We start from the raw sequence: 27,337 nt of genomic DNA on the forward strand, positions 1-27,337 counted from the left end.
GGCAGCTCCCACAACCCCACTGCTTCCCAGCCTCCTCTTTGGCAAAACAGGAGGATGCCGGCCCCTCCTTCACTGTGAGGGGCTAGCGTGTGGTGGGAGGGGTGAGCCGCTGCCAGGCTGCCAGACCCTGAAAGCCCCAGGCCCGTTCTCAGCCAAGCCCCACGGCATCCTCTGGAATGATCCAGCCGTGATGCTGACCCTGCTGGGCAGCCCGAGCTCCAGAATGCTTCCAAAGGTACAGCCTCTCTTTCCATAGCTGCGTTTATCCAGCCCTTACCAGGTTCCAGGCCTTCTTCTAAGTGTGTTTATGCACTATCTCATTTGCTTCTCATAGACCTTAAGAGGGGAAATGCAGGTTCAGAGAGATTAAGCAACTTGCCTGAGGTCACACAGCTAGAGACAGGGGAGTCAAGATTTGAACCTGGGTCTGTCTGAGGCCAGAGCTCTCGCCCTTGACCACTACTGTTCTGTAAGCCTCTGGTCAGCTCTCGTTCTTTTGCCACCTTCGTGGAAGGCCAGGGCCCTGAGGAAATCGTTCCTCTAGTGCCTAACTCAGTATTTGGCTAGTAGTGTGAGCTCAGGAAGGAGGGAGGGAGGGCGGAGGGAAAGAAGGAAGGGAGGCGGCCGGTCCTGCCCTTAGCCACCAGCCTGGACTCAGGCTGGAAGCCCCTTTCCACTGCCCAGCGTGTTGCCCAGGCAGCGAGGCAGTTGCTGGGTCACTGCTGTGCCCTCACTTTTTCTAAAAATACAAACAGACAAGCCCTCCAAGGCCACCAACAGATATCCAGTTGCTCTCTAGGGTCACTGCTGTGTGGCCCGATCCTGCCACCTGACACCTGCTCCCTCTGGGCCCCTGCCTGACAGCTGACCCCGTATCCCTGTGACTGTTTACTGCCAGGCAAAGTCCAGATTTGCAGAGGTGGGAACTCTGAGCCACCGGGCCTGGCCTGGCCCCGCCCGTGCTGAGCTGGGGGACACCCAGGCAGTTTCGGGGTGTTTTCCCTGAAGCCCAGTCCGAGCAAACCCTTCTTGGCTGGGGCTCCGTTCCCATGGCCATCAGCCCCTCCGGCCCCTGTGGAGTCTGAGTAGCAGCCGGGTTCAGGGATACAGACACCAGCATCAGAGTCAGGACACCAGAGTCGGGCCCCAGCACTACCCCTAGCAGCTGTATGACCTGCGACCTCTGTTAGCCTCCTGTAAAACTGGGAATAGTAAGATTACAAAGCAGTGACAGTGTTATCCTGTTTTGAAAGGTATATATTACGTACGGAGATAAATCTCATGAGATATGGACTGAAATGTTAACAGTGTCATCTCTAGGTCCTAGGATTTGAGGTGTCCTTGTTCTCTGGGCTTTAACTGCATTTCCTAATTTTTCCTCCAGGAATATACTCAGTGAAAGAAAAAATGTTAGAACAACAACCCACAGTTGGTATTTGGAGTATTCATCTTGACTTGCAAGACAGTTTGAGGAGAAAGTTAATGAAAGCGGGTTTTAAACTTTAAAGGGCTTTGCAAGTGTCGGGGGTTCTTAATGCCGTTTCCTGCAGGGCATTTTGGCACTGGAACCCCAGGGGTGGGTAGGGAATAGTCCTCCCACCTCCGCACCGGGAAACCCTGGCCTATCCTTCCTTCCTCACCAGGTCGGAAGGGGAGAGAATGATGGTCCACGTGATGCCTTGACTGAGGACAGGCACGGCCGTGAGGTGCAGTGCCCCAGCCTGCTCTGTGCATGAGTCAGCAGCATTGATTGAGCACCCACTGTGTGCACTGCCCTGCACCCTGTTCTGAGAAGATAGCTCTGTTTGCTTTCCTCAGTCAACAGACGTTTATCGAGCATCCTCTGTTTTGAGGAAGTCAGAGTACAGAGGGCACAGCCCGGGGGTGAGGAGTCTGGGATGGGTTACAGAAAGAGGTGGGTGCCTTGTGAGAGAGGCAGCTGAAGTGGGAAACAGGAGACCACCCACTTGGGGAGGTTGGAGGAGAATTTGTGGGCTTGTATGCCGTCTCAGCTCATCTTGAGGGACTAGAAGAGTCCTTCAGGATGTCCTTCCTCTGGAGATCAGAGTCCTGCCTTGGGAACCAGTACCCTAATGGAGAGACTGGTGAAAGTTTCAAAGTGGGTGTTCATATAATACTTTGCAGGTCCAGTACAAAATGAACCTGAGGGCCCCTAGTTCAAACTGTATTAGGAGGGACTACCCTGGTGGTCCAGTGGTTAAGACTTCACGTTCCCAATCCAGGGGGCACGGGTTTGATCCCTGGTCGAGGAACTAAGATCCTGCATCCCGAAATTGGCAGCGGAAAAAAAAAAAAAAGAAAAAAAAGTATGAAGAATTTTAAGATGGTAATGGCATTAAACCAAGCACGGGCCCTTTCTCAGTGCTGACCCTTCTGAGCAGGCCCCTTGAAGCCAGCCCAGTCTGCTAGTAAGTGCAGGGAAAAGGTTTAAGGATTTCTGTCACCAAGAGGACCACCGCCCTTGGGAAACGCAGTGACTCTTCACTGCATCTTGGGTTAAGGTTGGCCTCCAGAGGTGAGATAACCTGCCAGATCTGGTTCTGTACTTAGCTCTTCCTGTTGGTAGCCAGTGGCATTTTCTGCCTCTCTTAAATAATGGTGCCAGAAAGGCCAGAGGCTCCTAGCTCCTTTCCCAAGTGCCAGGACTGGGGGGCAGCAAAGAACACAAACACAGATGCCTTCCATGGTGGAAGTGGCAGGAAATTCTTCTCATGGGAAATGCCGGCCTCACTTGGAGGTGTTCAGCCCCAAACCAACTGTGCACACTTCTGTTTGCCAGCAGGGCATCAGTTTCAGCCCTGTGCCCGACCCTCTTTTTTACCAAAGAGGAAACCGAGAACCAGAGAAGGCAAGGGACCCGTCCAAGGTCACATGACCAGCCAGTGCTGAAACTGGAACCCAGGTTCCTGAACTCCCACCAAGTGCCCTTCCCGCAAAGGAGCCCTACGCATTGGACTGTGGGTGCCAGGCTCAGGGGCTGCCCTCCGCAGTGGTCTTCAGACCTCCAGGACTCTGCTCTCCTGAGGCAACCCCTGCCGCCCACTGGAGGACGCTGTCGGCTGGGCTCTAGCGGTGTGGAGAGGAGTTGAGGTCCGGACGCTCGCTGCCCTTTCACCCTTAATCTGAGCAGATGGTGGAATTGCCAGGGATGGAGAGGGCCCACACTAGCGTCTGAGGAAAACAAGGCCAGAAGTGCCTGCGGGCAGTTTCTAACCTGCTACCGAAACCTGTCAGGGGAGGAGGCTCAGCCCCTTCACGTGTGGGAGCTGTGTCAGGGTTAAAGGGTGCCGGAGTAGAACCCTGATCTGGAGAGGAACCAGCAGGACTAGGAGAGTCGGGTGGAGACGCCGGCGACCAGGAAGGGGTGCAAACATGGAGGCCTGGGTCCCTGCGAAGCTGCCCCACTTCAGGGAAAGCAGCGGCCTAACCCACAGTGAAGCCCCCAGGCAGGAACAGCTGCAGTCACCAGTTAGCAGCAGAAAGTGCCCGAGGACCTCAGATGTTTACGTCGTACAGGACAGAATGTTTGCGCATGTGTCATCGTGTAGAACTTGCACGGCCTAAGGACACAAGCTGAGGCTGCATTTTAAGGACGAGCGAACGAGCACAGAGGAGTGAAGTCACTTCCTGAAGACCATCTGACAAGTTAAGTCCTGGAACTGAGAGAGAAGCCAGATTTCCTGTCTTAGTCTCGGCTCCTTGCTCTGGCCTCTGGCTGGTCTCCACCTCACCACCTCCTTCCAGCACCACACCCCGGGGCCGCGGGCAGAGGCAGCGGGAGGGTCTGGCGTGTGTCTGCAGAGTCTTGATGGGACATCCTGTCCCTGTGTTGGGAACGTCCTCTGCACCCCTCCTTGCCGCCAACCTGTGAGTCTCCTCCCATCAGGGATGCTTTCGCCCCACGAGGCCTTCAGGCCTTCAGTGACACCTTCCGCCTGATGACTAGTCTGTTCTCATGTTGGACTATGAATTCCTTTAGGGTCAGAAACTTGGCATGAGGCTGCCACTTATGGACAAGCAGAAGTGGTTTAGTTAATGAAGCAGGGGTGACCTGCCCAGGCCCACCCTTTAGACATGAAACGGCAGCTACTGTCATCCATTTCCCAAAGCACTGTGCCTTCTACCTTCCCTGGTCCTTGCACATGTTGGAAACACAGGCAGTCCTCCCCTTTAAAACCATCCCGAATTAACTTAGAAGGAGCACAGTGGGGGAGGGCTGGGGAGGGGAGATCCATTCTGCAAATGGACTCCCCACAGACTCCTTTAAATGGCGCGCTTGGTGGCTAGTTTTCTAACCTTAGACTGAGGAAAGTCTTTCTAAGCATGATGTGGAATCCAGAACTCGTAAAGGATCAGTGAATTTGATTTTGCATAAAAGTGAAAGCTATTTGAATACAAGATAGTAACAACAGCAGCATATACCCCCATAGCACTTTTTCATGCTAAGCTCTGTGCCGGACCCTTTCTACACGTTTAACTCATTTCATTCTCATAAAAGCCCGTGAACCCGAGGTTCAGTAACTGAATCTTGGTCACCGAGCTGGTAAATTAGAGACCAACGAGGATTACCTAGCCGTCTGCCTTCAGATTCTGTGCCGTAGCCACTCGCCACACTGCCACACAACGTCAAATGTCAGAGGACAAAGACAAGTGAGGAAAAATTGCAACACGTAGGGCAAAGGACTGATTTCCCTGCTTTACACAGAGGTCTTTAAAGAGAACCAATAGAAAAATAGAGAATATGGACAAACGAGCACTGAAGAATAATCACAAATAGCTGTATCGTGTGTGTGTGTGTGTGTGTGTGTGTGTGTGTGTGTGTGTATACACCTATATACCACATCTTCTTTATGCAGTCATCTGTTGATGGACATTTAGGTTGCTTCCATGTCTTGGCTATTGTAAATAGTGCTGCTATGAACATTGGGGTGCGTCTATCTTCTCAAATTAGAGTTTTCCTCTTTTCTGGATATATGCCCAGGAATGGGATTGCTGGGTCATATGGTAGCTCTATTTTTAGTTTTTTAAGGAAGCTCCATACTGTTTTCCATAGTGGCTGCACCAACTTACATTTCCACCAGCAGTGTTGGAGGGTTCTTTTTTCTCCACATTCTCACCAACACTTGTTATTTCTTGTCTTTTTGATGATGGCCATTCTAACAGGTATGAGGTAATACCTCATTGTAGTTTTGATTTGCATTTTTCTAATAAATAGTGATGTTGAGCATCTTTTCATGTGCCTGTTGGCCACCTGTATGTCTTCTTTGGAGAAATGTCTGTTTAGATCTTCTGCCCATTTTTTGATTGGGTTGTTTTTTTGATATTGGGCTGTATGAGCTGTTTATAAGTTATGATCTTTTTTTTTTTTTTTTTTGCGGTATGCAGGCCTCTCACTGCTGTGGTCTGTCCCGTTGCGGAGCACAGGCTCCGGACGCGCAGGCTCAGCGGCCATGGCTCACGGGCCTAGTCGCTCTGCGGCAAGTGGGATCTTCCCAGACTGGGGCACGAACCCGTGTCCCCTGCATTGGCAGGCGGACTCTCAACCACTGCGCCACCAGGGAAGCCCAAGATATGATCTTTATTATTTATTTTATTTATTTTTCTGGCTGCACCAAATGGCGTGCGGAACTTCCCCTACCAGGGATCGAACCCAGGTCCCCTGCATTGGGAGCGCGGAGTCTTACCCACTGGACCACCAGGGAAGTCCAAGGTATGATCTTATATTGGTAAAAACTAAGCGAAATATGCAGAGTGTCTATTTTATACTACTGTGCATTAGTGTAAGCATAGTATAAAATATGGAAGGAATTTATCTCACAGTAAGGACTTTCCCTTTCTAAATTATATATTTTCTCAATTTCAATTTTTGACAACACGTCTTTTTTTTTTTTGTCTGTCATGCTTTATTTTAGATGAGCACAGAGAAAATAGGTAACAACTAGGCAAGGCAACTATAGTTATTATAGAGTAAAAAGTGGTTGATGAAAAAAATGGTTGAAATAACTAATTGTAGGGTACAGTGAAGATTTGACCTAGGTGTGCTAAAAACAGTAAAATATGAAAACCTCATTCCTTTACGATTCCAATGCCAGACATTAAATGCAAACTGTGGGCATTCCAAGGGTATCTACAGGAGCTTAACCTGGTGTTGATGACTGAACCTTACTTAAAATTTCTAAATTCTGTCTTAATAAGTGTGTAAATTATTGTTGCATTTCTGCTTAAGTTTGAGTGCAAGTGAGCTCTGTGGAACCAGCGGCATTATCTCCAACACAGAACTTAGGGTCTAAGCTATGAACACAGCAGGTACTCAATAAATGCTTATTACTTTGTAGACAACATGCTTTCAGTGTGGTGAATTCACTTGTTTTTCTTTTCTCTGCCTGACTATGGAGCCTCCAGTAGCTCCTCAATAAAAGGGGAAGGAGCAATAGAATACCTGCACATCCTTCTTTTATAATCAGGAAAAACATAATGAAGATTAAGAATACAATAAATAAATAGCAGAACAACACCCTCTCCTGGATATTCATTTATTCTATAAGCAGGTTCCAGGTGCCCCGGCTGAGTCCCGGGCACTGATGCTAGATGTTGGGGCTGCAGAGACTGAGGAACACAGCTCCTGCCCTCAGGGAACTTCTTCTCTACTGGCGGAGACAGATGGAAGATCTAGGGGGAGCCCTCAGGCCTGGAAGGTGCCAGGGCGGGGAGAAGCGTGTTCCAGGCTTAGTTCTCCTGGGGTGGAGGAGGAGCCAGAATCTCAGGGAGGGAGCAGCGGGCTCAAGCTCAGGACCCAAGGGGTCCTTGGGCGTGGATGCAAGATGGCAGGTTGTAGGTGAGGCAGGAGAGGTGCGGGCGTGTGGGGCAGGCTGGGCAGTCCCATAAGGTCCTCAGACTTTATCCTGGAGCCCCGGGGAGCAGTGAGAAGTGATAGCCTTACATTTTATTTTTCAATTAATTAATTTGTTTTTTACTTTTGGCTGCGTTGGGTCTTCGTTGCTGCGCACAGACTCTCTCTAGTTGCGGCGAGCGGGGGCTACTGTTGGTTGCGGTGTGCCGGCTCTAGGCGCGCGGGCTTCAGTAGTTGCGGCACGCAGGCTCAGTAGTTGTGGCGCATGGGCTTAGTTACTTCGCGGCATGTGGGATCTTCCTGGACCAGGGCTCGAACCCGTGTCCCCCTGCATTGGCAGGCAGATTCTTAACCACTGCGCCACCAGGGAAGCCCTCTTTACATTTTAGAAGGATCACCGCGAAGGCAGCACCAAGTTGGACGGGAGGGCAGAGTCAGGAGTCCGGGAGACAGGGCGGGGCGGCGGGAATGGAAGTGGAATGCGGGGAGCTGCTGAATGATGGAGGCGGAGGGTGTGGGAAAGGGAGGGGTAAGGATGACCCCTGGGTTTCTGGTTGAACCCGCAGTCTGGAATCTCGCCTGCAGCAGTGCAGCCCTATAGGATTCACCTCATGAACGGCTTTGCAGGAGCGCGGCTCTGCAGCAAGCAAGGGGCGCCTATCTGCCTGGTGCCGAGGACAGCGGTCTAGCAGGGTCACCGCGCCGGGGCATCTCGGAGTCCCCACCACCCAGGGCAGCACCACTTCCGATCAGGCGGCGAACTGTGCGTCGCGACCCAGATCATGGGGGAGGCGTGATGGTCCCCGGGTCCTCTGGCTCTTGCCTGGATGTCAGGGCCCCGCTCCTTCCCATGGTTTTTGTGAACCAACAGCAGAGGCAGCTTTACGTCCTGCAGGCTGATGGGGCCCCAGCCCTCAGCAAGGTCCCAGCGGCACTGCGCCTAGATTTCACAACTCCCTGCAGCGTCACCCCTCACCACCTGCCTGCTGACAGCACTCTGCTGGGGCAGAAACGGCCCTGCACGTTCAGCACGCCACCCCCGCACACATCAGCCGTGTGAGGGCTGACTCTCCTGATGCAACGGTCCCTGCTCTCTCCCAGCCGCAGCTGCAGAGAACCCCCTGCCCAGGACTGAAGGCTGGCTCATCTGCTGCCTTGGCCAGAGGGTCGGGGGCAATTCTGTTTGCAGAAGCCTCTGGAAGGGCAGCGCTTATCAGAGCTCTGTAGAGCTGGTCTTAAACCAGAGGGCTCTGGGCTGAGCCCTGAGTCCCTGGAGGGATGGTGTCTGCTGTGGACAGACGTCACGGAGGGAGCAGTCGGGCGTCACCGGGCTGGCCTCTTTCCCCAGGTCCCTCCTCGTGTCTTATCTCATGGTGCGGCTGGGCTGGGGGCGCTGCCAGGCTTTGTGGGGGCAGGGCCTGGGCGTCATGTTAACGCGAGAGCTTTCTGAGAGCCAGAACCAGCTAACGGCAGGTGCGCTCTGTGAAATAAGCTGGCAGTTTTGAGCAGAGAGACCCCCCCATTTTGGCCAAGTCACCCCTCACTCCTCCTGCTCTACTCATCCCTCCAACTGTCTAAAATCTAGGCCAGGCTGTAGCCAAAATGCATATCTTGTTTGCATTCTTGTTGCGTTCTTGCAAGAATCTATAACAGATAAAAATGTGGACTTTGAACTCAGAGTGGGGTCAGGCCTGGCTTTCCTACTTGCCCGCCTGGTGACCTTGGACAAGCTGGGTTCCCTGAGCCTTAGTTTCCTGAAGATGGGGACAAATAATTGTCCCTACTTCACTGGACTGCTGTGCAGATGAAAAGGGAAAATATATGTAAAATAGTGCAGTACCTGTGGAATCATACCAGAGATGTTACTACCAATGATAATTACTATCATTGCTGGAGGTATCCAGCTTTTTGACTTTTTTCACCATTTCTAGAAACTCTATTTTGTTAGTTTGTTAATATTTCAAGTTTATTTTGATAGTCTCTGTTCTTCATCTATCCTTTCAATCTTCTTTATGCCTTTAAGCATGTTAGTAATTCTAAGTCTGTAGAATTCCGTGTGTGTTTTACACTTAGAGCACACCTCAACTGGATATTTATATGCAAAAGGCTGAACTTGGACCCTGGTCTCACATCATATACAGAAATTAACTCAAAATAGAATATAGACCTAAATTAAAGAATTAAAACTGTAAAACACTTAGAAGAAAATATAGGAGTAAATCTTTGTGACCTTGGGTTAGAAGGTGTTTTTTATAGAAACGACACCAAAAGCATAAGTGATAAGAGAAAAATTAATTGGACTTCATCAAAATTAAAAACTTTTGGGAATTCTCTGGTGGTCCAGTGGTTAGGACTCCGTGCTTCCACCGCAGGGGGCATGGGTTCAATCCCTGGTTGGGGAACTAAGATCCCAAATGCCTCGCACCGTGGCCAAAATAAATACATAAATACATAAATGAAGCATTAAAAATTTTTTTTGTTTGTTTCAAATGACACCATCAAGAAAATGAAAAGAGAGCTCACGGAATGGGAGAAAATATTTACAAATCATATATCCGATAAGGGATTAATATCCAGAATATATAAAGAACTCTTATAACCCAATAAATAAGAAGACAAAACGCCTAATTTAAAATGGCCGTTTTCTTTAAAAGCTACATGAACAGCTGATAAGCACATGAAAAGATGCTCAACATAATTAGTCATCATAAGTTATCACTGCAAATCAATGAGACACCATTTCACACCCACTAGAATGGCTACAATAAAAATGATTGAAATACCAACAGTTGATGAGGCTGTGCAGAAACCGGAGCTCACACTGCTCCTGGGAATGTAAAATGGTGGAACCACTTCGGACTGCTTGGCGGTTCTCCAAAGCCTAAACAGAGAGCTACCATATAACCCAGCAATTCCACTCCTAGATGTCCACCCAAGAGAAATGAAAACATTTGTCCACATGAAAACTTGTACACGAATGTTCATAGCAGCACTGTGTTCATAATAGCTGTAGTAGAAACAACCCAGATGTCCATCAGTCAGGGAATAGATAAATCAGATATAGAATCTACATACAATGGAATGTTACTTGGCCATAAAAAGGAATGGAGTTCTGATACAGGCCATGACGTGATGAACCTTGAAAACATGCTAAGTGTAAGAAGCCAGACATAAAAGACCACGTATTACATCTTTCCATGTATATGAAATGTCTGGAATAGGCAAATCTATTGAGATAGAAAGTAGAGCAATAGTTGCCAGGGTCGGGAGGAGGGAGGAGTGAGAGGTAAGTGACAACAGGTACAGGGTTTCTTTTAGGCTAACAGAAATGTTCTAAAATTAGGTTCTGGTGCTGGTTGTACAGCTCTCTAAACTGCCCACTGTAAACAGGTGAATTTGATGGTATATAAATTATATTCCAAAAATGCTGTTTAAAAAAAGTCATTACAGCCTCTCTTGCCTTCCGAGATGGCCCACACTCTGTCTACGGAGTGTGTATCTCCCTGAATAAAACTTCCTTCTCTTTAAAAACAAAAATCATTTACAGACTCCTTAGCTGATTATGAGAATCAGAACATATTATGGAATGTAGTCAAAATTGTATTAAAGGTAAATGCTGCCAGTATAAGAAATGATGGGGCTTCCCTGGTGGCGCAGTGGTTGAGAGTCCGCCTGCTGCTGCAGGGGACACGGGTTCGTGCCCCGGTCTGGGAAGATCCCACATGCCGCGGAGCGGCTGGGCCCGTGAGCCATGGCCTCTGAGCCTGCGCGTCCGGAGCCTGTGCTCCGCAACGGGAGAGGCCACAACAGTGAGAGGCCCGTGTACCGCAAAAAAAAAAAAAAAAAAAAAGAAATGATGAAAATAAGCAAACTGAAATTCACCTCAGAAAAGTTATGAAAAGAACAGTTAAACACACATAAGGAAAATAGAAAAAAAGAACAAAATTAAGATGATTCCAGAAATTTGTGACATTACAGAGCATAGTGTCAATAGATTTAGTATATAAACCTCTGGGATTGATTTTTGTTTTTTGAAAGAAGAGTATATTGGGAATTCCCTGGCTGTCCAGTGGTTAGGACTCGGCGCTTTCACTGCTGTGGCCCAGGTTCAGTCTCTGGCCGGGGAACTAAGATCCTGCAAGCTGTGCAGCATGGCCAAAGAAAAAGTATAATCAACCATTCTCTGTAAGTGTAATCAAGACAAAACAAACAGAAAATACAAGTAGACAAAAGGACAATTGAGAAAGATGTTACAAATATGGTAGGAGATGATTTTTTTAATGGAAAAAATTAGAAATCTGAATATCTTAAATATGGCAACTCTTCTCAAGATAATTTGTCAGGTTTATTGCCAGCCAGCTTGATGTAACAATTCTATCGTTCATTTGGCAAAATATTAAGGCAAACACTTAGAAAAAAAGACTGAAGAGGGAAGACTTGCCCTACAAAATAACATCTATTAAATAAACAGATCAGTCCACAGATCTTAAGGAAATATCAAAACTTACCCCAGGGAAAGGGATACATTATTCATCGAATAAATTTCAAATAGCTCAAATTGCTAAAGGTAAAAAAGAAACAATAAAACCAGAAGACAAGATAATGACCCTTTAATGGGGAAGGATTTTTTCAAACCTTAAAAAAAAAATACCTGTGACTTCATGTGGCAGAAATCACAAAGAAAAAAATTAATAGATATCAAAAGGTTAAACTTTTCTGCCACATGAAGAACTTCTTAAAAGTAAAAGGCAAATATTACAAACTTATATCCTGAACAAAGAAAGACACAACACCTATTAAGTATATCTATGATCCCAATTTTCTGAAATAAAACAAAATGGTTTACATACACAGGTAAAAAGTGGACTGCTATACACTAAAATGTTAGCAGTTAGAGGTGGTGAGCTCTTGAGTACTGTCTGGTGCTATCACCTGTGTGACCTTGGGCGAGACAGTTAACCTCTCTGTGCCTCAGTTTTCTTACAGGTGAAATGAAAATAACAATAATGCCTTCCTGATAGGGTTGCTATGAGGACTAAATGGGTTAATGCACTTAAAGGACTCCCAGCAGCGCCTGGCACATAGTAACTGCTCAATGACCCTTAGAGTTGCTACTGTTACCATATGCTCTTTTACACACGGGCTTCTTTTTTGTTGACAGGGATGCTAAGGGTTGTACCGAGAACATGGTAACACATTGACACTGACAGACTTACCAATTATAAGGAATGGACAAGTGAAAATAGGTCAGACACATCAGGGAATAAAGGCAGCGCGCATTATTCATGTTACATAAAGTCAAGGAGATGTTTTATACATACGATGAAGTGAAAAAGTCTCCAAAAAATTGTACCTTGAGACAGAATAGGGCCAAGTGCAATTCCCACTTCTTGTCAGTGGCCAAGAAGATGTCATAGAGGAGGAAGGGGCATTTCCTAATTGGAATTACCAGCAGCCGTTAGCACTAGGAGATGGCATAGGAACTGTAGCAGGAAAAGTGGAGGGAACTCTGAATGGAAGGCGAGGATGGACTGGGGTGAGGCTGGTCTGCGGGGATGTTGGACTGTTACAGGCCCGAAGGCTTTTGCCTGGCTGCGCCTCTAGTATAATATTGAACCTTCCAGCATAAGGGACCTTTTATGATCACCAATAGGGTTTTTCTTTGTGACTCTGGGCTCTTTTGTTTAGGTGGGAGGTTCCTTCCAGAGACAAGTTAGTCTCTCATATATAAACACATCTCACAAGTATCTGAAGATAAGTTTTCTGTTGAGAAACGAGCATGTTGGTAGATGGGGGGTGGGGGTAGGGAGCTTGGTGGACAGAATCCAGGTGCTGATGCTGTGTGTGAGCCCACGGCTGTGAACCCCATGTGTGTGTGGATACGTACAGATAGTACTTTCCAGTGACCTGATTCTCATGTGCCCTAGGAGGATTCCAGACTTGGCCATATCACAGGGGCTTTCACTCACTGCCCCTGGGCAGCAAGGGGCTGAATGCCAGAACTTGCGTCCACCAGGTGAATGTCTCCTCTGCTCCGTTCTGGTGGCCCTTCCCTCCTCCTGTTCCCGGGGAGGGGACCGGCGGTGGATCCAGAGAGGGGCCAAGGTGGCCTCCTCAGCTTGTCTGTGTTGCCAACTTGGCTTGAGCCAAGTATGCGGATGGCTCAGTCCTGGCCACAGGCAACCTTCAAAGAAGGAGCTCTCTCATGACAGCCTGGGCTTGTGAGGAACGACGGAAAGCGGGGAGACGTTTAGAAAGTGGCCATCAGTTGAGTCCAACCACTTGGTGTCATGTGAGGTGCTCCTGATATCTACCAAACTGTTAGTAGCATTATCTCTGGACAGTAGAATTCAGGGAAATTTAAATCCTTTTTAATATATGTTTCTACAATTAAAAAGATTTTTTGGACAAGAATGTATTTCCTTTATAAGTAGAAAAAGAGAGAAATGTTAAACAGGTAAAACACAAACTTAAAAAGTATTTTCTTCCCGGTTAATTTGTGAGTGGGTCTCAAAAGCCTGACCTAGTAGTTCCATTTTAGAAATTTATCCTGGGAAAATAATTAGAAATGTGTGCAAGGATTTAGCTTTAAGAATGTTCATGATGGTACTATTTGTAATAGTGAATACCAGACGTAACTAACAATACCAGATTGGTTAAGTCATTATGCTATAATCATACTATGGGATATTAGTATCTTTAAATGCTAGTTATTTTATTTTATTTTTTAAAATTTTTTTTAAAAATTTATTTATTTATTTGTTTATGGCTGTGTTGGGTCTGAGTTTCTGTGTGAGGGCTTTCTCTAGTTGCGGCAAGCGGGGGCCACTCTTCATCGCGGTGCGCGGGCCTCTCACCATCGCGGCCTCTCTTGTTGTGGAGCACAGGCTCCAGACGCGCAGGCTCAGCAGTTGTGGCTCACGGGCCTAGTTGCTCTGTGGCATGTGGGATCCTCCCAGACCAGGGCTCGAACCCGTGTCGCCTGCATTAGCAGGCAGATTCTCAACCACTGCGCCACCAGGGGAGCCCTAAATGCTAGTTATTTTAAATGCTTTTATATAAGTATTATGATGACATGGGTAATGTTTGAATAATGTCATTAGGATACAAAATAGGACGTAAAGATGTGTAATTTATCATACAATGCACATAGAGCAAATACTGGGAGACTACACATGAAAGTGTTAACTGGTTGTTTCTGAGTGGTCAGATTATAGATTATTTTGATTTTGTGTTGTTTTTTGAAAAATTTCAAAGATCTATAAGAGGATGTATTACTTTGTAGTCATATTGCAAAATAAGCCTTTTAACGTTAAAAAAATTCTACTCCCCGAGTGATGAGAATAACAAAGCAGACTCCTAGAAATTAGGAGGATCGCAGCCCCTGAGAATAGGGTAGGTGTCCCAGACACAGTGCAAGCCCCCATTCCTGAGAACCGAGGCCGTGCCAGACTTTACAGCACATCTCTGACCCTCAAACCTTCTGCAAGGCAGGGACTTGCCTCTGCAGAGCTGGGCACGGCAGCCCTCTGCCCGCCTCCTTTGGCCTCTGCTGCGTGGTTTCTGAGTCGTGCGGAATGCGCCCAGAAGTGAGCTGGAGCTGGGATTCACATTTACTCCTTTGGCCCCCTCCCCAGGCTCCTGAGCAACTGGGGAGTCCTGGCTGACACCAGGCTTCAACGCTTCAGGTCTGAAATTCTCAGTGAGTCTCAGGAGGTCCTTTGAACTGGGTCCTCCGAGAGACATGCAGTGAAGGTGGACAGAGCTCTCGGGGAGATGGAGCTGGAAGCTTTAAAAAGTGGGTGGAGAGGAGAAAAGTTTTGAAATTAGATTGACGGGGGAGGGCCAGGTGGCAGAATTGCTGTAAACTTCCTTTTTTCCATTTCTGTTAGTCTTATTCTAATATTTATGTAATTATAAAAACTCAACCTTGGGCAGCTTCCCCGGTGGTGTAGTGGTTAAGAATCCGCCTGTCAATGCAGGGGACACGGGTTCGAGCCCTGGTCCGGGAAGATCCCACATGCCGCGGAGCAACTAAGCCCATGCGCCACAACTACTGAGCCTGTGTGCGCGCCTAGAGCTGGTGCTCTGCAACAAGGGAAGCCACCTTAATGAGAAGCCCGCGCACCACAGTGAAGAGCAGCCCCCGCTCGCTGCAACTAAAGAAAGCCCATGCAGCAACAAAGACCCAACGCAGCCATAAATAAATAAATAAATTTATTTAAAAAAAAAAAAAAACAACTCAACCTTGAGTTCTCAAAGGGAAAAAAATAGATGGATAGACCTTTCTCTGAACATCTCAATAATTAAAACAGCACCAAGTCCTCTGGCAGGGATATCTCTGTCCTTTGACACTGACCTAAAGGCTTATTTATTTAGCTCTCTCCTTTCTATAATTTGTTCACCATTGCCTTCACGGAATCTGGTAGAGTAGCCAGTGCATAGTGAATGCTCGATAAATATTTGTTGATTAAATGAATGAACTGGATTTGTGTCCTCATTTAAGAATGCAATGCATTCCCAGGCTGGCAAGTAGGCAGGTGCTCTTTGTATTATTTGCTATTAATAAAAAGAGATCTCTTCTTTTTTTTTTTTTTTTTTTTTTGCGGTACGCGGGCCTCTCACTGTTGTAACCTCTCCCGTTGCGGAGCACAGGCTCCGGACGCGCAGGCCCAGCGGCCATGGCTCACAGGCCCAGCCGCTCCGCGGCATGTGGGATCTTCCCGGACCGGGGCACGAACCCATGTCGCCTACATCGGCAGGCGGACTCTGAACCACTGCGCCACCAGGGAAGCCCAGATCTCTTCTTTAAAAATAAAAGAAACCGTTTCCTATGTAATAAGAGAGTGAAGTCAGGCACAGTTGATTAATTTGTCTGACTCAGTAAACACCATTTTTAGGTACATCCCCTAATGAAGCCAATAGCAATCTGGTAAAGTACCATTAGGTTAAGAACAAACGTGTGACTTCGGATTTGATCCCCTAACGTGGTGATAGCTGAGAAGCCCTGTACGTGAGACATGCTGGAGACGCCCACGGTCAAAGCTGATGGCACTGGAGACCTGCAGTCAGACCTGGTGGGCCAGATCCGTTACAACCACTTTATGGACATACCATACGTTTCACCTATTTAGAGTGCGATTCAGTAGCTTTTAGTATGGTCACAGAGTTGTGCAACCATCGCCACAGTCCATCTTAGAACATTTTCATCACCCCTAAAAGAAACCCTATACCATTTCCTCCCCTCCCGACAGGGCCCCAGACTAGGCAACCACTAAGCTACTTTCTGTCTGTATAGATTTCCCTGTTCTGGACATTTTATGTAAATGGAATCATCCAGAAGTGATCCATTGTGACTTTCACTTAGCATAATGTTTTCAAAATTCATTCACGGTGTAGCAATGCTTTATTTCTTTTTCATTCTTGAAAAATAGTCCATTGTATGGCTGTACCACGTTTTATTTATCCATTCTTCAACTGACGGACGTTTGAGTTGTTTCCACATTTTAGCTATTATGAATAACGTTGCTTTCGACAGTTGTTCATTGCGTGAATATATACACCTAAGAGTGGAATTGCTGGGTTATATGGTCTATGTTTAACTTTTTGAGGAACCGCCAGACTGTTTTCCAAAGTGGCTGCACCATTTTACATTCCCACCAGTAATACGTGTGGTCCCAGTTTCTCCACATCCTTAACAACACTTGTTATTATCTGTCTTTTTGATAATACCCTCCCAGTGAGTATAAAGTGGTATTTCATTATGGTTTAAATTTGTATTTCCCTGATGGCTAATGACGTTGAGTATCTTTTCATGTGCTGTTGTATATCTTCTTTGGGAAAATGTCTATTTAGATCCTTTGTTCATTTAAATTTTGAGTCATTTGTCTTTTTATCATAGATTGTAAAAGGTTTTTTTAATATATTCTGCATACAAGTCTCTCATCAGATATATGATCTGCAAATATTTTCTCCCAATGTATAGGTTCTCTTTTCACTTTCTTGATGGTGTCATTTGAGACACAAAAGTTTTTAATTTTCCTGAGTCCAATTTATTTTCCCCTATGTTACTTGTGCTTTCAGTATCATATCTGAGAAGGCTTTGCCTCATGAAGATTTACTCTTATATTTTCTTCTAAGAGTTTTTAAATTTTAGCTCTTACATTTAGGTCTGTGATTCATTTTGAGTTAGTTTTTGTGTACGGTGTGAGGTAGGTGTTCAAGTTTTTGTGTATGGTGTGAGGTAGGTGTTCAACTCCATTCTTTTGCATGTGGATATCTAGTGTCTCAGCAACACTTGCTGAAAAGACTATTCCCCCACCCACCCTCGCATCAAATTGTCTTGTCACTGTTGTTGAAGATCAATTGATCATAGAGCTGAGGGTTTATTTCTGAACTCTCAGTTCTATTCCACTGACCCATATGTCTATCCTTAGGCCACTATCACACTTGATTACTTGATTAATGTAGCTTTGTTGTAAGTTTTGAAGCTGGGAGATGTGAGTTCTCCAAACTTGTTGGTTTTTTTTCAAGATGCTTTTGGCTATTCTGGGTCCCTTGAAATTCTATATGAATTTTAGGATCAACTCTGCAAAGAAATCAGCTGGGATTTTGATAGGGATTTCATTAAATCTGTACATCAATGCAGGGAGTATTGCCATCTTAACAACAATATATGTATTTTTAAAAGTGTAAGCTGAGAGAGCAAAGAGGATGGGAACAGAAACAGGTAGAACGAGGAGGTGTACATGGCTCTGCTGAGCAGTAGATGCTGTGTCCTGATGCCTGCAGAAAGGACGTGAGCAGTTCAGGAAGGCACTAGATTTGGAAACGGTACCAAGGCGTGTGAGAGAAGTGCAGAGCTGAGGTGGGGGGTGGCCCGAAAGCCTATTTACAGAGCAGTTCCACCCTCCAGATTCCCCCCCCCCGCCCCCCCCCCCGCCCCGCCAGCCTGGTGGCAGCTCCTCCTCAAGGCAAGAGTCTAGAGATTTGTTCTTTCTAGAGCAGTGCTCTCAGAGTGTCGCTGTGAACTGGTTTAGGTCCACGGGCTTCGTTACTAGCCCCAGGAAGATACAGAAGTACAAAAAGTAAGAGTGTTTAGAATTTTTATAGAAATCTGAAATTTTTATAGAAACTTCAACATTCAGGCGTATGCTCAGTGCCTTCTTTCTGAACAGGATACGGGCCAGTTTGATGTTTGACCCCCTACTGTGGGTCCCGTGTGGTGGGTCACGTGTACTGTCATGTGCAGTAGGACTATGTGTGGGTCCTGACAGATTGGGAGATTAATAACTGGTCCTTCAGCACAGACGGTTTGAGAAGCAGGTGCTAGAGGCCGACAGGTCGGTTGTATGTGTAGTTGGGAGAGGGTTGAGGTCCCTGGCTGAAAATCTGCATTCTGAACGGTGGGCTTTTCAGCCTTCCTTCCACCCTCATTCCAGAAAACTGTCAGCCAGGTGGATACCCTCCCCCAACACCTATCCCCAGACGCAGGTCTAGAAGATTCTCATCAGAAAAGACTTGATGACGCAGAAAGAAGACTTTTAAACACTGACATTTAGAAGTCCCCTCTGTTTGTCTGCAGTGAAGTTCTTCAATGGATGAGCTACACCCATGCACATAAAGCTTAAAATAAACTTTAAAAACTTTTGTTTTTTGAATACACTTTCTGCTAATGTGGCTCAGAATTCAAAAGAATGAAAAGGGTACAATGAAGAGGTCTTCTATCTGTCACTACTTAGTTCCCCTTCCAGTAAACTGTTTAGTGCCTCGCCCTTTAATATAAATAGAAAGTTACATGAAAGAGACCATAAGTAAGAAACCAGAAACTCAGAGAAAAGAATGTAGAGAGAAAAAACTTCAAAAAAGGAAAATAATAATATCCCTGGAGACAGTAGAGAAGCTATTACATCAATGAAATAAGAACAGTATTCCGTTAAAAGAAGGAATAGGGACTTCCCCAGTGGTCCGGTGGTAAAGAATCCGCCTTCCAATTCAGGGGAATTCAGGTTCGATCCCTGGTCGGGGAACTAAGATCCCACATGCCATGAAGCAACTAAGTCCGCGTGCCACAACTACTGAGCTCGTGTGCCTCAGTTAGAGCCCGCGTGCTGCAAACTACAGAGCCCACATGCCCTGGAGCCCACGCGCCACAACTAGAGAGAGAAAAACCTGCACACCACAACTAGAGAGAAGCCCGAGCGCCATAATGAAAGATCCCGCGTGCTGCAGCAAAGATCCTGCATGCTGCAAATAAGACACGACGCAGCCAAAGAAATAAGGAAAATAAATAAATAAATATTTTTTAAAAAGGAAAAGAAGGGCTTCCCTGGTGGCGCAGTGGTTGAGAGTCCGCCTGCCGATGCAGGGGACACGGGTTTGTGCCCCGGTCCGGGAGGATCCCCCATGCCCCGGAGCGGCTGGGCCCGTGAGCCATGGCCGCTGAGCCTGCGCATCCAGAGCCTGTGCTCCGCAATGGGAGAGGCCACCACAGTGAGAGGCCCACATATCGCAAAAAAAAAAAAAAAAAAAAGGAAAAGAAGAGGAATATTCCGAGAATAACAACAAAAAAAGAACTCTTGGAAATTAAAAATATGAAATAAAAATATAAATTTTTTAAACTCAACTTGAAAAGTTAGAAAAAGAGGTTTGTGAAACCTCACAGAAATTAAAACAAAGAGATAGAGATGGACAATTAGATACAGAAGATAAGAAGATTAAAGGATCCTGTCAGGAGATCCAACATCCTAATAACGGGCTCTTGACCGATTGAACAAAGAAAAGTGAGGGAAAGAAATAACCAAATAAATAATAAAAAATTTTTTTTTCTAGAGCAGGAGGACAAAAGTTTCTGGGTCATAAGGACTCGTCAAGTGCCCAGTATAATGAACGAGGAAAGACCCATCCCAGGGCACACCACCGTGAAGCTTGAGAACACTGGAGAGCAGAGAGAAGAATCTAAAAATTTTCAGACACGAGGTACAAAGGATAGAGAATGGAAATGGCATCGGTTATCACAACAGCCACTCTGGAAGCTAAAATTCTATACTTGGGCAGATTGTCAATCAAGTGTAAAGATATTTTCAGTTATGTAAGTAGCAAAAATTTTGCTTCCCTTGCTCACTTTCTTAGGAAGTTACTGGAAGATATGCACAACCAAATCAAAGACTAGATCGAGGAAGAAGACACAGAATCCACAGGCCTGTGGGGAGTGTTGCTTGGTACTAACCAGAACAGAGTGGATGGAAGGAAGGGACGGAGGAAGAACAAAGCCATGAAGTGGGCGGAAGGAGAAAGCAGAGTCCGGAGGCCGCAAGAGTCCTCCCGCGCCCCAGCTCTTCCCGAGGCCCGGCTTTCGTGCTGTAGCTGGCCTTGTGAGACACTCGACATCCTCGTAATAAATTCATCTTCCTGCTTAAGCAGTTCACATTGGATTTCAGTCACTTGCAACCAAAATGTTCCGCCTGATACACTTGCTCCTCAGAGAGTTAGAACCAGCAGCATCAATGTCACCTGGGAGCTTGCTAGAAATGCAGGCTTTTAGGCCTCCCCGAGACCTATTCAGCTGAATCTGCATTTTAACAAGATTCCCAGGTGACTTATATGCACATTCACGTCAGAGAAGCACTGTCCTAATAGATCAACCTTGCGAGGTTGGGTGCCGGGTGGATTAAAGATACTGTCTAAAATACCTGGCCGCATAGCCAGTCCTCTGCAAGGTCTTCTGTAGATGATGACGGGGAGGATGCTGGTGGAGCTGGGACTGCTTTGGGGCGACCATCTCGGGAAGCATTCCTGGGACCATGGCACATGGTGCTCGGGACCAAATTACAAAGACAGGCGCACAGCAGAGAAGGCAGAGAGCATGTTTATAGCAGGAAACAGGTGACGGCTCTACTCCAGGAACCTGTCAGGTTAGTCAGGCCAGGTGTTGACGTGGGAAACCATGAGGAACACCACCTCTCAGGTGTGGCTGTGAGTGAGGGAGCCTGGGATGGTGCCTGGCGGGGTGGGCTGGGGAGGGGGGTGAGGCTGAACTAGGGCCACCTTCTCAGCAGAGCGGGTGTCCTGCCCCAGCACTCGGGCGCGGGTAGGGTTGGAATCGCATCCCACTCTTGGCAGGAGCAGGGCTGCCTGCACCACAGTTTTCCTGGCTCTGGTCCTCTTGGCTTTCAGCCACCTTCTTTGTGCTGAGGGTTCCGTTGACTTTCCAACGCTGAACAAATTTGAATAAAAGCTGGGATTTTAAAGATTTTTAAAGGGAAAGGAGATGTGTCTGTAGGAAGCTGGTGTCCCATCTCAGCCCTCCTGTTGTGTGGATAGAGGACGTCCTCCCAGGTCTGTACCTCCCCAGGAGTTATTGGTCACTGTTTTCTAACCGTCCACCAACTGGATGGCCCTGTACTCAGTCCTTGACCGTCTCTACGGGAGAAGCGCCCAGTCCTCCAAGAGTTTGCAGAGCCCCCAGTCCTTTAAAACACCTGTGGGAATCTCGTCCCATCTGGAAACAACCAACTCCACCATCAGCAAAAGGCTGTCCTGTGAAGGCCAACTGTAGTCACCACCTCTGTAAAGCTCTGACACTTAAGAGCCTCAAACAGCCGCAGACACTTAACTACGTAAACTCTGTGCGCCAGGACTTTCCTAAGCACAGCAGCCTTGTGACCTGAAATACCATCTCAATCCCCATTTTCCAGACGAGGAAGCTGAGGCATACAGGGATGAAATGAGGTCATGTAGCTCACGCGTGGCCGAACTGGGACTGCAACCCAGGCAGTCTGGCTCCAGAGCCCCTGCTACTCAACCTCTGTACTTGAGCCCCGGACACCGGTGCCCTGGTGGGCAGGGATCCGCGACAGCTCTCCTGCAGACCGGTCCCTTTCCGGCCTTGATGCTGTTAGCCAACCAAGCCGGGGACAGTGCAGTGAGGGGTGGGAGCAGAGGCACTGGAGGTGAAAGATCTGAATCCAACTTGGGTGCTGCCACTTGGAGAGGAAGGGCCCTGGTGCTGATGAGCAGAGGCCCGTCCTGACAGGGGCTCTCCAGGCCTGTTGTCCCCGCTGGCCCGTGTCACCTAGGCCAGTCTCCGTCCCTTGCTGGCTTTCAGTTTCCTTGCATGTAATTGGACCAGTCGATCCCAGGGGTTCAGTCCACATGGTGCGCACGGAGGGGTCACTACACACATGGAGGTGTGTCCAGGTGCAGTGCTGAAGGGCATGGGGACCAGTGAGCACAGACCTCACCTTTGCTGGTGCTCTTCATTGTGTAAATCCTTAGATTCAACAAGACAGTTGTTATCTGGGGTTTTTGTTTGTTTTGTTTTATTTTATTTTATTTTTGGCTGTGTTGGGTCTTCGTTGCTGCACACGGGCTTTCTCTAGTTGCGGCGAGCGAGGGCTACTCTTCATTGCGGTGTGCGGGCTTCCCACTGCGGTGGCTTTTCTTGTTGTGGAGCATGGGCTCTAGAGCGTGCGGGCTTCAGTAGTTGTGGCATGTGGGCTCGGTAGTTGTGGCTCGCGGGCTCTGGAGAGCAGGCTCAGTAGTTGTGGCGCACGGGCTTCGTTGCTCCATGGCATGTGGGATCTTCCCGGACCAGGGCTTGAACCCGTGTCCCCTGCATTGGCAGGCGGATTCTTAACCACTGCGCCACCAGGAAAGTCCCTATCTGGTTTTTCACAATGAGGGAAATGATATTTGAACGTGGAAGGTCGCTCGGATCAGTCGGAGCCACGTAGTGTTAGGCCTCAGGTGGACCCTGGCTCGGCTCTGTGCCGCTGGCTCTCCTCCCACCCTGGACATCACTGTGACCGAGAGCTGCGAGGTCCACTCTAGTTCCTGCTCCTTTATCCACCCCCCGCCTCCCCCATCCCAGCACCCCACAGGCACAGAACCAGTGCTGCCCAGGGGCGGGCATCGGCCCCTCTGGCATCTCCTCTGTGGCCCAAAGCGCAGTGCAGGGCATGACTGCTCAGCCGCAGAACTGCCCCGTGCACCGTGACTCATGACCCATCCAGTCGCTGACGCCAAGCCTCTCGCCCGTCAAGTAAGTACTGGTGAGCCGGAAGCTTGTGGCTGAAGAGAAGGTCAGGCTGGCGGCCAAGAGGAGGGACAGTGGGCTTAGCCTCCCCCCCCACAGGTCCCGCCCAGCAGCCAGCACCTGCCCTGCACGCAGTAGGAGCTCCGCACAGCCTCACTGCTGGATCAGCTGCTCCCAACACAGCCGAGGGACGCGGTTGCCCGGCAGGAACACAGCATGTGGGTCCAGTGCTTGCAGGAAGAGACTTCTGCTCCCCTAGGCAAGCAGCCCACGCTGGGGCTACAAGAACCGCAGCCCCGGAAACCGCCTCTTTACAGGACCCCGTGTTATCACCCTGACTTCCGCAACCTGGCCCAAGAACGTCCTGTTCTGCACCCTGAATGAGGGGAGGGGAAGAGGCACTTCCTCGCCGTGGTGTAAGAGAGCAGAACGTCTAGACGTCGCTGGTGTGAACTCGGCCCATCTTCCTTGGCAGGGCCCACGTTGACGGTCTTCCCGTGCTGGCCACGCTCTTCCGTGGCATAACCTCCTCCCAAAGCCACAGTCAGGAGAGACAGACACCTCCTTGAGTTCCCAGGAACCAAGGCCATATTGCCCCATGTAGGACGTCGTCCCCAGCATCTACTTGACCTCACAGGTTGTTGACCGGGTGCAGGACCACCTACCTGGTCATCCTTTCCCCATCTCTCTCTTGCACCGTGTCCACATTACCAAGTTCTGGCCATTGAGAAGTGAGCAGCAGTGACTGTGCCCTTAAAAGGAAGGCCCGTGCCTTCCCTCCCCGTCTTTCCTTGACCTTGTGGGGAGCCATGCTCACCCGTGTGCACAAGGCAGACGTCCTTAGGGAAGAGCTACAAGCACGGGGAGCCTGGGTCCCCAGCACCGCGGAACCACCGTATTATCCCTGGGCTGCTTGCACTGACACCGCTACACATGGAGAGAAACTATCGTCTTGCCTAAGCCTCTATTCTCTGGGGTCTGGTTACAGCAGCCAAACATGTGTCCTGACTGACACAACCCCCGTTGGGCTGTCAGGCCAGTCACAACTTCCCCTGCTCTGAGATCGCCCCCCCCCCGCCCCCATCCGCTCACCAGGAGGCAGCCTAGTGAGATCGTATCTACAGGATTATCACAGTGGCCCGTGCGTGCCTGGGTCCTCTGACTGAGGCTGCATGGACTCAGCCTCCCACCAGGGCAGGGCCAATCAGATTCTCTCTCTCCTGCATGTGGCAATGAGATCACTGTTGCTATGCAGCCTGTGCTGATGACCTGAAGCACGATGCACAGGGAGGAGCAGAGTGAGGCACAGGGAAGGAAGCCGCCGGGGTCGGCAGGTGTCCTGGTTTCTGCTTCCAGTGACGGGCCCCCCGATCACACTGCCTGTGGTTTCTGGGAATGACCCCCTGCCACCTGTAATAAATCCCCCTCCTGGTCTTCGACGCTTCAGGTGCGTTTCTGTCCCGTAACCAGAAGCGCCAGAGTCTCCTCTGCCCCTTATAAAAATCTGGGTATCCTTGTAAAAGGGGGGCCCCCGCCTCTGCAGCCCCCCTACTCCCCTCACTTGGGATGCTTTCATCATTGCGACGCTAGACGTGTCAGAGGTGAACTAAATGGATGGATAGATTGATCGCCTGATTGGCTAGCAGACCAGTCCATGGACTGTCCAAAGGATGCTGCTGGGAGGCCTCATGGAACCGCAGGATTGGGGTGAAAGGGACAAGAGGCACCAGGCAAAGTGTGGCCACAGAGGTGGTGATGCACCCAAAGCCACGCAGTCCAGTGGCTGAGCCTGGATGGGACCCTGGCCCTGGCCCCAGTGTTCCTCCTCACACCCCCTCCCCTGCCCCCCAGGCTGGCCTGCTTTGGGTGCTCTGAGCCACCCACCTGCTGATGAGCAAACCCCACGATGGCTGTGTCTAACCTGCCGTTTCTGCGGCTCCTAGGAAAGTGCGAACAGATCCTTTTCTCTTGTTTCTGGGTCATTCTCTCTACTTCTACATCTCACCCTGTAAGAGTAAATGGCTTTTCTTCCGACGAAGGAATAACGAGTGTCTCCACTGCGTGCCACGCGTGGCGTGTGGTACTTTCCAAGGCGCTGTCTCACTTAAACCCTGCAAGTTGCGGGGAGGGATAAATTGGGAGTGTGGGATTAACACATACGCACCACTATATATAAAACAGATAAAAAACAAGGACCTGTACACCACAGGGAACTCTGCTCAGTATCTTGTAATAACCTATAAGAGCAAAGAATCTGAGAAAGAATAGATATATAAATTGGAATCTCTTTGCTGTACACCTGAAACTAACACAGTGTTATAAATCGGCTATACTTCAATGAAAAAAAAACCCTACAAGAACCCATCTTCCAGAAGAGGAAAATGAGGTTGAGGGAGGAGAAGCAACTCGCCCGAGACGTGCGGCTGGGGAGATGGTACCAGGGAGGGAGTCGGTGGTCTAGCGGGAATGGCGGGTCTTTGATGGCGGGTCGTACTCCTCCTGAAGACCCATCCCTTCCGTCTTTCTGCCTTTGCTTTCCAGCCTTCTCCAGGGGCACGTGCTCAGCAGAGCTGGGCTGTGGGCCCCAGGGCGGGTGGCGGGGGAGGTGTGCCTGTGTCCGCAGGAGCCCTGGCAGGTGGCCCTGTTCTCTGGCCACGTGCTGCCCTCTCACCTCCTCCCCCAGTCCTTGCCTCTGCCCGCGTTTCCCACTCGCCCACGACCGCCCTCCCCCTCCATCCCCAGACGTCCTGTAACACCGGGGTCCTGACCGATTCCCACCTCCCTCTTATCCTCTACTCCCTACTCCGCAGGCGCCCGAGAGCTGCCTTCTTCTGAGAGGTCCTGAGTCAGCTCGCTTTTTCCTCAGACAGGGAGACGGAGGCCTCGGACCTCAGGGCAGAGCCTGCCTGCTCTTTTCGGGCTGAGTTTGCACCCAGAGCTGAGTCTATCTCTAGCTCAGGTTCCTCGGGGCCTGAGGGCAGGACTGTGTCTTCACATGCCGGGTGGCATGCAGTGTCAGCGCCCTGAGAACAGCACAGCTCTCAGGCAAAGATGAGGAAGCTGCCTAGCTTGGCAGGCTGTGGTCCAGCCCAAGGTCTTGACCTCTCCCGCTCACATGCTCACTCCCCTGACGTTACCACAGAGGCCAAGCGACCCCAGGGAGGTTCTCTGAAGAATCGGGTGAGCAGTGGTGTGAACGTGCAAAAGGTGTGTGTGTGTGTGTGTGTGTGTGTGTGTGTGTGTGTGTGTGTGTGTGTGTGTGTGTGTGTGTATGTGCACGCACGGAGGAACCCTTTCTGGTTTCACTGTGATGGTAGAAATGACAATCTATAGTTCTCTCTCACTTTAGTGAGTGATTCTCAAAGGAGAGATGCAGGCCCCACTTGGAAGGCACATTGGAATCTCAGGTGATAGAGTGAACGTGGGACTTATTATGTTTATCAAAAGGAGCATGATTTTATAAAAGGACTGATCCTGCCCTTTCAAAAGCTATACCTGTCTCCTGTTCTTTTTTCTACTTGAAGAAACCCCACTTACCCTTCAGAGCCTAGCTCAACTGGGAGCCTTCCTCAGCCCCGTAGGCTAAATTTATCCCTCTTTCTCAATCCTCCCAAAGCATCGGGTTCATCCCCCAGGACAGCGTGTACCATGGGGTAGTGCCGAGGGCTACGTGTGAGACTCAGCCCGTGGGCTGCGTGCTCCTGGAACACAGGAATTGTGCCCCACACAGTTTCCTCTACCTGCTTCAATACCCACGGATAGGCAAGAGCAGGCCCGGTTGATTGGTGTGGGTGTGGGAAGCACAGGGAAGGACAGGGCTGAAAGGTGAGGACTGCTCTCCGAGACATGGGGTATCCATCCTAGCGGGCCCCATCTGGGGTGAAGGGCTAGAGAGCTCTTCTAATGAGATGGGCTAGAGGTAAACTGGTTAAAAAAGCTGATGAGAGGGCTTCCCTGGTGGCACAGTAGTTGAGAGTCCGCCTGCCGATGCAGGGGACACGAGTTCGTGCCCCGGTCCGGGAAGATCCCACATGCCGCGGAGCGGCTGGGCCCGTGAGCCATGGCCGCTGAGCCTGCGCGTCCAGAGCCTGTGCTCCGCAACGGGAGAGGCCACAACAGTGAGAGGCCCGCGTAACGCAAAAAAAAAAAAAAGCTGATGAGAATTCCTGGGACAGAGGAGTCCTCAGGAAGGTGGAGGACTGGTTCAAGGGGATTTCTGGTTGTCGAAACCCAGGACCACACCACCATCCTGAGTGGCTGCCTGGCCGAGATTGAAGCAAAGTCCTACAGACAGAATAGTTCCAGGAGCAGACCTGGACTTCTCCAGGAGTCGGGGCCAGAGGAGAGAGGCAGGAAACAGAGGCAGTGATGATGACCTGGTCATTGGGGTTAACTGTGTCATGCTGCATTGAGCAACTGGGTAGTGTACC

General features: G+C 49.1%; 1 protein-coding gene across 1 annotated transcript in view; it reads left to right on the plus strand.

Annotated features, from left to right (window-relative positions):
* The window catches only part of LOC132530027 (uncharacterized), a 37,348-nt gene that overhangs the window by 8,539 nt on the left and 1,472 nt on the right, over positions 1-27,337 (plus strand). The window lies entirely within an intron of this gene.

This window comes from Lagenorhynchus albirostris, chromosome 11 (assembly GCF_949774975.1).
Source record: "Lagenorhynchus albirostris chromosome 11, mLagAlb1.1, whole genome shotgun sequence".
Lineage (NCBI taxonomy): Eukaryota > Metazoa > Chordata > Mammalia > Artiodactyla > Delphinidae > Lagenorhynchus > Lagenorhynchus albirostris.